At 45.6% G+C, this 12,114-nt stretch overlaps 1 non-coding gene across 1 annotated transcript; it reads left to right on the forward strand.

Annotated features, from left to right (window-relative positions):
- Positions 1-971: 971 nt before the first annotated feature.
- On the forward strand, positions 972-1,076 carry LOC123326066. The gene has a single exon (XR_006540856.1). It is a non-coding gene; the product is annotated as a U6 spliceosomal RNA (small nuclear RNA).
- Positions 1,077-12,114: the final 11,038 nt, after the last annotated feature.

The following is a 12,114-nucleotide window of genomic DNA, read 5'->3' on the forward strand; positions in this document are numbered from 1 at the left end:
GCCTTCATTAAAGAAATGAGGAAGCCACTAATGGAGGATAACACATTTGTGTGTATGTTTGAAAAATCATTCTGGCTGAAGCATGGAGATAGGGTTGGGAGAGAGGACGAAATGGATGTGGGGATCTCTCTTTGGAGGCTACTGAGGAAATACAGGCATGAGATGATGGTGGCATGGAGGTGCAGGAGTAGAAAAGGGAATGATGTCAAGAGATATTTAGGTAGAAAACCGGTTGGTTGTTGATGGGATTAAGGCAGAGGGAGGTGGCGCCCTTCTGGAGAGTGGGGCGTCCCTCACAGTAGGGAAATCTGTAGAAAGGCAAGTTGGGGATCACTGAGAAAAGGTAAAGGTCATGAGCCCCAGCGTAAATAGTCTGAGTGAAGGTGGACTTGAGACATCCTAGCTGGTGTTTTGGGAGTCTTGCCCTACCTCCTTTGAAAAATCCCTGTGCAAGACAGGAAATGCTGTCTGCAAAGTTACTCAATGTTTTCTGACATTCTGGGGAAGTCTGTGCTCAGGTAAGTATCCTAGGAACACTTACTTAGTGTTTTTTTATTCCTATATTGAATAACAGCAACGAGTAAGTCTACTACTATTTTTTTTAAGCTAGACAGTAAGTATGTGGCTCAACTGATGTTCGTATTTGCGTTTCTGACAAACAAGTGACAAATAGTCCCCCTTTTTTACAACTACATAGCAGACCAGGAATTTAAATGACTGCCCCAAATCATAAATGAACTTTATGGCAGTATTACGATCGACATTTCAGCCATCCACGCTGCGCAGAGTTATTAGATGGCAGTGCCCCCCTGCATCAGGTTGCAACACATCCAGCATGGCGGAGGGTGGGCGCAGCGTGGATGTTCTGTGAGGGAACCTCCTCACCTGTGCCCAGAGTGGCAGCAGTTAGATCTAGTAGCGAAGCATAGGTAATGATCCAGATACAGACCAGTCCAAATTATTAAACAAGTTCTTGCTTCGGCACATACTGACTAAAATTGGAACTATATAGAGAAGATTAGCATGGCCCCTGGGCAAGGATGACACTCAAAATTATTGAACAAAACAAGATACGTCATTTAGAACTTCTGGCCTGTCACTTTTCCATAATCTCTGGAATGGTGACAGGAGGTGGATGTGAGGTTGGAAATCCCCCGTTGGCTGGAAGACATGCCTTAGGGCCTCAACAAGTAAAAAGCAGGGCAGAGACAAATCACCTTCAAGGAATGTGAAGAAATATGTGAATTGAAAACGTTTAGCCCATGAAAACTAATGAGGTGAAGCCCTGATCCCATCATAACCTGGTTGAGTCCATGTCTAATATCACTTACACAGTGTACAAGCAACCTCCTGTCCGTCCACATACACCCTCCAACTGACCTTAACTTCCGCTGCCCTTTAAGTACTTGGACCTTCTCGATCACCCTTTCTCTGGCTGTCCACACCCTCTCCAGCTTTGGGGATGTTGTCCTCAAACTGGCTGACCTGAAAGCAGCCTTTCCCTTCCTCTGGGAAATGCCCTCCTTTAAATGCCCGACCCTGTCTTGCAGGCTGTTCTGAACCACATGTCTGAGCAGCCCAGGATTCCGAGTCCCTTGGAATATCCCTTTCTCTCAAGTGTCGCTGCAGACAAATCACTCCCTGGAAATTACTGCTTCCTGTAGCAGAGCTGCCTTTTGAGAAGGAGAGTTTCTCCTCAGGGATATGGGTTCTGGTGGAGCTGCACGCTCCAATTATAAGCTTCGGAGCAAAGAGAACAGAAATGTTTTTCTTCTAAAATGTTGCTGTTCTTGCCTTAGGTGGTCAACAATGCCCAGCCTCAGCTGGTTCCCTGCAGTGCTGGCTCCCTCCATGCACTCCTCGCACGCAGGCATCCCAAGGCAGCTTACAAGAGCAGTCACTCTGGAAGACAAAGAGTTGCTGCAGAAAGTTGGAAGTCACCATGTTTATGCTGGACTCCTGATATAAGCCAATTCCCAGATCTTTGAGGATAACAGCCTACCAGACATTTATGCTCCCTGAGCATTAATTAATGGTTTTTTACACAGATATCTATTCTGCTCAATATGCTTAGAGACTTGATTTAATTATAAAACCCTAACAAACCAAATTGTGTGTTTTCCACATGGTGAAGGACCACACACTCACTAAAGCTTTAAGCAGAATCAGTTTACTGTGGATTCTATCCAATATTATGATGTTCTGTTGTCCAAAAATACAGTTTTGAAAGATGAGGTTAGATTTATTCGTGCTGTTTGGCTGAGATTTCATTAAGTGAGAAGGCTTTCACAGTCTTCTTAGACCAAGCAAATTTTATTAGGCCAAACTATATTTAGGTATATCTATGGAATCTCTCCAATTTATTCTATGTTCTAAAATCTTGGAGGTCTGAAATTTTGTTTTATTTTCCCTTTTTAAAATTCCTTCACCCCCTGTGATATTATTCAAAGTAAAACACATTTTTGTTTCATATGTGACTGAGGACAGTGGAAATTCAGGATGTGCTTGGAGTTTTAGTGCAGGCTACAGAAGAAAAGTCCTCCATGGCCCCTTTCCTATGCCAAACCGCCACGGGGAGCACCCGATGAACCCCCTGGAGCTGTGGTGTCTGCAGCCGAGGGATCCCTTGTCTGGCACCCCAGCCTCTCACCTACGCGCTGAGCAGCTGGTAGACCTCTTCTTAGAGGACAAACGACATTCAGATTTCTGGCATTCGTGTATTCAGGGGTTCCTTCCTTCAATCTCTGACAAACCTTAATTTAGGGCTGATTATTAACAGCCACAGAGCTGAGTGTCGCTGCTCAGACCAATGCAGCCAGCTCCCAGCGTTCGGTTCACCACACGTTTCTCTTAAGTTCTAAATGACAGTATGTTCAGGCCTTCAGCACAGCACAGAAAATGTCTCCATCTCCTGTTACTGATCCCCTGAGCCATAAACTCCCCAAGAAAAAAAAAATCTTTTTCTAAGGAGACTGGCTTCCTTTCAAGCTTATGAAAATCAGCCAGAGGGCTCAGGCTAACTTTAGACAACTAAGAATAAAGTGAAAACTTGGTTTTAAAAATTATTATTATAATTTTTTAAAATTTTTTATTGTTATGTTAATCCCCATACATTACATAATTCGTTTTAGATGTAGTGTTCCATGATTCATTGTTTGTGCATAGCACCCAGTGCTCCATGCAGAATGTGCCGTGCCCTCCTCAATACGCATCACCAGGCTAACCCATCCTCCCACTCCCCTCCCCTCTAGAACCCTCAGTTTGTTTTTCAGAGTCCATAGTCTCTCATGGTTCGTCTACCCCTCCAATTTCCCCCCCTTCATTCTTCCCCTCCCTTTACCTTCTTTTTTTTTTTTTCCTTAACATATATTGCATTATTTGTTTCAGAGGTACAGATCTGAGATTCAACAGTCTTGCACAATTCACAGTTATTATTATAATTTTAAAAGCCTTTTTGAAATATACTTGTATAGTGGTACAAAATCAGATTTTAAAAATTTCATTGTCATCATGACAATAAGTCTGTTTTTGGCTCTGATCAAATGAAGAACTTGTGTAATGAATGCTTCTTTTTTCCTCTCTTAAGAACCGATTATGTAAATGCTGTCTGATTCCACTTACACGAGGCATGAAGGGCAGCAAAATCATAAAGACAGAAGGTGGGATGGAGGTGCCTGGACAGGGGAGGAGGTGAGTGTTTCATGGGGACAGAGGTTTAAGTTCAGGCGCTGAACAGCGTTATGGGGATAGACAGCTGACCGCGTGCATGGATTCAGTACCACTAGCTACACACTCAGAAATGTTTAACATGGTAAGATTTATGTTATGTGTATTTTACTACAATAAAAAAAAAAGAAAAACCAAAACAAAACCCAAATGTACACAATTCTGCTGGAGACATGGCGGTAATTGTGAACTTCACCCATCACGCCACCCCCTTGTCACTTAGTTCTTAAAAATGATCTTTCCCAAGAAAAGCAAAGCCGGCGGCATCACAATTCTGGACTTCCAGCTCTATTACAAAGCTGTCATCATCAAGACAGCATGGTACTGGCACAAAAACAGACACATAGATCAATGGAACAGAATAGAGAGCCCAGAAATGGACCCTCAACTCTATGGTCAACTCATCTTTGACAAAGCAGGAAAGAATGTCCAATGGAACAAAGACAGTCTCTTCAACAAATGGTGTTGGGAAAATTGGATAGCCACATGCAGAAGAATGAAACTGGACCATTTCCTTACACCACACACAAAAATAGACTCCAAATGGTTGAAAGACCTCAATGTGAGACAGGAGTCCATCCAAATCCTAAAGGAGAACACAGGCAGCAACCTCTTTGACCTCAGCCGAAGCAACTTCTTCCTAGAAACATCGCCAAAGGCAAGGGAGGCAAGGGCAAAAATGAACTATTGGGACTTCATCAAGATAAAAAGCTTTTGCAAAGCAAAGGAAACAGTCAACAAAACCAAAAGACAACCGACAGAATGGGAGAAGATATTTGCAAATGACATATCAGATAAAGGGCTAGTATCCAAAATCTATAAAGAACTCATCAAACTCAACACCCAAAGAACAAAGAATCCAATGAAGAAATGGGCAGAAGACATGAACAGACATTTTTCCAAAGAAGACATCCAAATGGCCAACAGACACATGAAAAAGTGCTCAATATCGCTCGGCATCAGGGAAATCCAAATCAAAACCTCAATGAGATACCACCTCACACCAGTCAGAATGACTAAAATTAACAAGTCAGGAAATGACAGATGTTGGCGGGGATGCGGAGAAAGGGGAACCCTCCTACACTGTTGGTGGGAATGCAAGCTGGTGCAGCCACTCTGGAAAACTGTATGGAGGTTCCTCAAAAAGTTGAAAATAGAGCTACCATATGATCCAGCAATTGCACTACTGGGTATTTACCCCAAAGATACAAAAGTAGGGATCCGAAGGGGTACGTGCACCCCGATGTTTATAGCAGCAATGTCCACAATAGCCAAACTGTGGAAAGAGCCAAGATGTCCATCGACAGATGACTGGGTAAAGAAGATGTGGTATATATATATACAATGGAATATTATGCAGCCATCAAAAGGAATGAGATCTTGCCATTTGCAACGATGTGGATGGAACTGGAGGGTATTATGCTGAGCAAAATAAGTCAATCAGAGAAAGACATGTATCATATGACCTCACTGATATGAGGAATTCTTAATCTCAGGAAACAAACTGAGGGTTGCTGGAGTGGGGGGTGGGGTGGGAGGGATGGGGTGACTGGGTGATAGACACTGGGGAGGGTATGTGCTCTGGTAAGCGCTGTGAATTGTGCAAGACTGTTGAATCTCAGATCTGTACCTCTGAAACAAATAATGCAATATATGTTAAGAAAAAAAAAAGAAGAAGAAGAAGAAGGTAGCGGGAGGGGAAGAATGAAGCGGGGGAAATTGGAGGGGTAGACGAACCATGAGAGACGATGGACTCTGAAAAACAAACAGGGTTCTAGAGGGGAGGGGGGTGGGAGGATGGGTTAGCCTGGTGATGGGTATTGAGGAGGGCACGTTCTGCATGGAGCACTGGGTGTTATGCACAAACAATGAATCATGGAACACTTCATCTAAAACTAATGATGTAATGTATGGGGATTAATATAAGAATAAAAAAAAAATGATCTTTCCCCTCAAAACACTGGATACATTATCAGATGTAGGTTCTCTTATAAGTGGTGTTTTCCTGATGTATATATGGATTTACCTGTTGTTATTTGGCTTTCTTTTGAATATTATACTTTTTAATATACACTAAAAATATAAAGAACAGAAAGACTCAGAGAAATGTCAGCCCTGGTCCCACTCTCTCTCCTGCTTTCATGGAGGAAATGCTTTGTTTTCTTGGTAGTTATCATTGTTGAAACACAAATGTAAATTTTCTGAATCTCTCTAAACAGGAAGGTTCTTACCAGAACTTAATTGAGGATAATTTGGCCATTTTATAAAGTGGATTTTGTACAGGTAGGTTCTACAACAAATCCAGAAATAGAGTGTTCAAACACAGCTTCCTGGAGACAGAGGAGTCCCTGCACGTGTGGGGACTCAGTCTCTCCTGGGTGTGAACTGCCCACTGGTATCTCCATCCATGGAGTGCTCACAGCCGGGGTGCAGCGCTGTTCTTCACCAAGTCTGGGAGCTCCGTGCTTCTGCGGTGAGGAGGGGAGCCATGAAAACAAATCCCAGGGGCCTCCCTCCGTGCACGCCGCCCCATCCTGGAAACGTCCTGATGAGTGCAAGCCCAGTCTGGGGAGGGCAGATCCTTTGTCACTTTTCCTTCAGCAGACATGGGCACGGAGCTGGGTGAGTTAACCCAAAGTCAGCTGTGGACGCACGTCGGTCCCACAGCTATCTCTGTGCCACGTGGAGCGAGTGTGGCTGGGCAAAGCCCCCCTTCTCCAGACCACAGAAGCAACAGCTGATGCGGAGAGTTACAGAGATCTAAACACACATGATTAATAAAAAGCAAACAGCAAAATCTTGCCAAATAAGTGGAGAGCCTCTGGGGAAAACGTCCAGAATTCCACAAAGTGGGAAAACCAGCAGGACTGAGGCTGCCCTTTAGTATCATGACTGCGTGGAGAGTCCGTGCTTCTGGGGTTCTGAGGGAACGCTCCCCACGTGAACACACACACTCCAGGGGGACCCCAGCGACAGACACAGTTACGCACATGTGTATCTTAGTCATGAAGACTGTTTTGATATCAGTTTTGAACAGTTTTCTATAAGTAATAAAATGTAAATATGTAGTTTAAGACAAAATAATCTGAGATCATTAGTAGAACTTCATGTCTCCAGCGTCTCCGTGGCCCTCAGCTCAGCCATAACCATGGGTAGAGTAACTCCAAGGACAGTTCTGTCACTGGAAGCTTCTAGAAGCAGCTCCGTCCTGGTGTTGGTAAGACATTACACCCATTTTACCTATCCTGTGCCTCCGAGACTCTCAAAGCCAGGAGACTTTCCTTGGAGCAGAGGGTAAGCATGCAGGGACGGGAGACGCCCTGTCCTGTGCGTGAAGCACTGCTGTCCCCTCATGTTGCAGAGAAGAAAGCCAAACTTTGGGGAAACCATGTAAACTGACTGTGGCCCAGGGTTAGGAAGCGACGTTATAAGGGTCTGACCCAAATGTCTGCTCAGCGCCAAACTCTGTGTGCTGCTCACGCTGTGTCTCAGGGACTCGTGTTTCCAGGGGTGAGGATCTGCAGCTGTGATGTGGCAGACAGACTCGGAGTACCCATCCGTAGTGTACCGAGATGGAGAAGAGATTCCACCCGTTATCCTGCAACAGAAAAACGTGTCTGAGGAAACAGCTAAGAAAACCCCAAGTCAGATGTGCAACAGACAAAAGAGAAGCTGTCTGTTAGTGTGGCAGTGAGCATGGTCGGAAGGTAGGACTGAACTGCGGACGTTTTGCTCTGTTAAGCCATGACGTGGGGAACTGACCCAGGTGTCCTGACCTGATAGGCTGACTCACCTCTCCAGGCCCTGGGGGGAGGCCCTCTGCCCTGCACATCCCCTGGCGGTCACCACGCACTGGGCAATATCACACAGCCCTGGAAATGTGCTGAGAGCTATTACCAATTATTAGCAGTATTTTCCTTGGTGCATTATTCTCTGTGAGAAGAGAGAGAACAGCTTTTATCTTGGCTTTGCTTTTGTACCCTTAGCTTTTTTTCCTTTCTCCCTGACAATGTCTTTCTGTGTAATTCAGCGTAGCTTAAGCCACTCTTCCGCATTCGACAAACATTGGTTGCAAGGCTCCTGCGTGGGACTGAACTGACAATACTCGAACGCACACACGCCCTTGATTCTTGCGAAAGCCTTTTAAGGGCTCTCTCTTACGGGGAAAAGTCACGGTGTTGGTGCTGTTATAAAAACCTCTCCCCCAGCCTGAACTGAGAAGGAAAATCAAGAAATGGGTTTTTGTGACACACCTAGTGAGGGGCCGTGTGCAAATTTCCACTTAATATATGGAGTGTTTCTGTCCTTGAAAAAGTGAATAGAAAGTTACAAAATTATTAGAAGCAAGGTTTTCACACTTTCTGCGTAAACATCCAAAGAGGGCTTTTTCCAGACTTGGCCTGACAGGTACCTGGGCTGGCAGCCCCGTCCAGGAGGGCAGGGAGCCGAGACACGAGGCCACCACAGAGTCTAGGCAGGCGGAAACAGACGCAGGGTGGAAGATTGCGGGATGAGGGCAGCGACGCAGACGATCCCGGGGTCCCAGGCGGGTGAGGTGGGACAGCGCTTTCTCTGTGCAGACTTCACAGAGTCACTGACTCCGTGTTGCTGACCTTCTCTTTCTTCTTATTCTCCACTTCATGCAAGGAAATAGGAGGCTTCGACGGTGCAGAATTTGGACAGAATTGTTCTCACAGCGGATGATAATAGAGTGTGATATTTGGATTTGTGATTTAAGTGGAAATAAGGACATATAAGCCGTGACTGTGGATGTACCTTTGGCTCAGGCTGTTTGAGGGGCTGGAGCAGCTGAAAGTGGGCTTTGAAAGAAGGAATCAGAATGTCACACAAAAGATCGTGGTAGTTAAATTTTAGGAGATTAATGAATTAATCTTAATAAGTTAATCAAATTAAGTGGTATAACTATCAGGTAAAGCCAGAGAGAAATCCCCGGTTTGCCTTTGTTTTCCCTGAAATGATGGATAGGCATCACTCTAACTTAAAGGCTAGAAAACATCGGCTGAAAAAATAATGAAGCATAATTACTGTAAGATACGTTGTTGGTGAAAGAGGCAGTCACTGTCAGGGTGTGAGATGGGCCGTCCAGATGTCAGGGTCGGAGTCCCAGCACAAATGTGAGCATAAACACGGTGACAAGACACTTTTCTCTCCACTCACAGCTTTAGAGCCATGACCCCATCCACCCCACCAGACCCTGGGCTTTATGCCCCACTCTGCACACGGCGCTTGTTGAGTAAGAACAGCCCTTTCAGTTGGTTGAACGTCTGCCTTCGGCTCAGGTCATGATCTCGGGGTCCTGGGATCGAGCCCCATGTCGATCTCCCTCTCTCTCTCCCTCTGCCCTCTGCTCGTTCTCTCTCTTTCTTTTTCTCTCAAGTAAATAAATAAAATCTTTAAAAACCCAACAAAACAAAGAATAGCCCTTTTGCACATCAAGCACCCCGTAACCGGTTCTGGCTCTCCTTCAGGAGGGTCTGGCCTTTTTCACCTTGCAACCACAAGATGGATGGTTCGGGGTTTTAAGCACAGACATTCAGTAAACAGTGCAGCCTGTCCCTCCTGAGGGCCGCAGCCGGTGAGAGAAGGCTGTCCACAGGAGGGAGGGAGCCCTTCAGTCGAGGTTCTGCGACTGGCCAGAATTTCTTCATGGAATCCCTTTGAGGAGTCACTCTGAAAGCGTGTGGTTTATTTATCTATTTTATTATTATTTTTTAATTTAAATTCAATTAGCCAACACATAGTACATCATTAGTTTGAGATGTAGTGTTCAACGATTCATCGGTTGCATATGACACCCAGTGCCCCATGCAGTAAGTCCCCTCCTTAATGCCCATCCCCCAGTTACCCCATCCCCCCACCCCCCTCCCTTCTGTAACCCTCAGTTTGGTTCCTGGAGTCCAGAGTATCTCTTGGTTCGTCTCCATCTCTGATTTCTTCCCATTCAGTTTTCCCTCCCTGTGTGGTTTATTATTATTATAATCGGGAACTTGATAAAAATACTATTTCTTTGTCTATAAATCCCAGAAGTCCGACTTTTCTGTCATGTTGTCTTCATCTCTCTGGAAACAAATGTAAAAGAAGAACTCAGTGCAGAGATGGAATGAGAATTTATCCTTAGAGATAATGTGGCCAATAATATTTAGAAAGTTGTATAATAATTTACAAGCCATATGGCCGTGGTTGGGGGCTCAGCTGGGGTGAGGCTTTCTTATCCTCTCTAGCCGAAAGAACAGAATCAGGGTGTAGCAGAGCGTGGTGAGCAGCGCTGGATCCTTGCTGCGGAGGGGAACTGACTGGTCCCTAGGACCTTGGTTACTGGACATCAGATGCTGCCAAGTGCTCTTTCTGAACGAAAGGTAATTACAGTATCTAATAGCAACTCCAGGAAGTGCACATCCTACAACTTTTCCCTTCCCTCTGGCTAATAGAAATGCACAAGCAAAACCATCCATCTCCTCCACGGATAAGGACTGCTTTGGGCAACATCCCTGAAGCCCCAGTCCCTCGAGACACCATTTACATGGTGAGAACGTGGAAGAGGAGACAAGGCTTGAGAGCAGGAGAGAAAGGAGAAGCAAAGGTAAGAGGGAGGGTGGGGAGAAGGAGAACCACTTACGCACTCCTGGTCCAAAGAGCCAGTGTCCTGGAGGGCCGGGCGGAGGGTCAGCGTGTGTTCCATCCTCAGAGAAAAGTGCAGCCTCCCCTGATCCAGGATGGACATAGCGCTTGTCAGGATTCGGCTGCCGGCGCCTGCGAGTGAATTTTGTTTCCTTCCTGCGTTAAGATCTTTGAAGACACCTTTACCTTAGGAGGACGAAGGTTGGGAAAGAGAGTCCCAGGGACCAGCACTTCCGTAGACTCCACGGCTCTTGTCCGTGTCCTCTGAGTCTCCAAGTACCTCCCATTTCCTCCCACTTCCAATACGTGGCCCAAGGGGCCCCCCATTTCTTCACATGGTGACTTTGTCCACAGTGAGCCGCAGCAACAAGCCAGCTGTGGTGGGCAGATCTGCGTGGAGCTGTCACTCTGCTACTGACCACGGGGCCACCGTGCCACGTGCGGTGCCCTCCACCGGTTAAAGCCCAGAGCCAGGGTGCTGGCTGCACCTGGAGGGGGAGCAGGTGCCTTCCCCCTCACTGACCAACCTCCCCCCAGGGGAGCAGGGCACCCTGGGCGCAGGGGCTCCGTTTTGATTCCACTCTCTGTGAGGCTCCATGTCTGGATTTAATGTGGTCGTTACGGTGCCTCCTGTTTGTGCAGAGGTCCCTGGTGACCTCTCTGCCCAGAGAGCCTCGTTCCACGGCCCTCGGCTTTGGCTCTTGCCTGCGCCTCACTGCAGCCCTGCATCCAGACACGCATCCTGCAGCGTCTTCTCCAAAGGTCATGTTTAAAGCAGGAATAGGAACGATCGTAGGACAGTAATGATCACTTTACCTGACCTTTGGTTCCTTATTTATAAAATGCAGAATCCGGAGTGGAATTGGCCCTCATGGGGGATCCCTGTATTTAATATTTGAATTTATAACCAGAAGATTTAGTTCAGTGTTAGCTTTTGTACATCACCTATATGACCTTGAAGGAGCTGCTTACATGTTCCTCAGATGTTTGGGGAAAATGCAAAATATAAAAAAGGACAAAATTCTAGATGAATCATCACCAACAACTGAATAAAAACACACTTATTTCATAATACCAAATAGGGTTTACTCAGGCATACCAAAATGACAAATGGAATTTCTGAATTTCTCACTCTGGGAATGTCTCTGAATAAAGTGGAGAAAATTGGTGATAGCTAGTTTGAATAGCAAGAAATTTCTGGAAGGAAAGCAAACCTTAAGTATATGAAACTGATCTCCAAGAGAAAAATGCAAGCTCAAAGCAATTTTATTACTATAAATGTACCTTCTTTTTACAATAGTAATGTGACCATATTACAAACAATACATAAGATAGAGAAGACAAAAATCACCTTGAACAACCCAATCGTCATCAGTGTGGCCGCCACCAATACTTTGGTGTAAATTCTACTGACTGTTCTCTACATTACATGTCGTCTGGTCACACTTACAGTGTACAGGTCGTCTGATATATATTTTCATACTTACAGCTCAATTATAAGCTTACCTCCATATTGTCACATAGGTTTTAAGCTTTGGTCTAGAGGAAGAATGGGGTTTCTCTAATTTCTCTTGTCTGCCTTACAAGTGCATTTCACTTTGCTTTTATGCACCAGCCTACACAGGTGGGGGACAGACGCCCAAACTGAGCACCAGAAGGAGTCAGGGTGTTTGAGCTTCAGGCTGACTCAGCTTCTTGGGGGGCACAGGCAATCTTCGGGCATCCCCTCCTTTCTCTGGGCGCAGTGCC

The sequence above is a fragment of the Neomonachus schauinslandi genome, chromosome 10 (genome assembly GCF_002201575.2).
Source record: "Neomonachus schauinslandi chromosome 10, ASM220157v2, whole genome shotgun sequence".
In the NCBI taxonomy this organism is placed as follows: domain Eukaryota; kingdom Metazoa; phylum Chordata; class Mammalia; order Carnivora; family Phocidae; genus Neomonachus; species Neomonachus schauinslandi.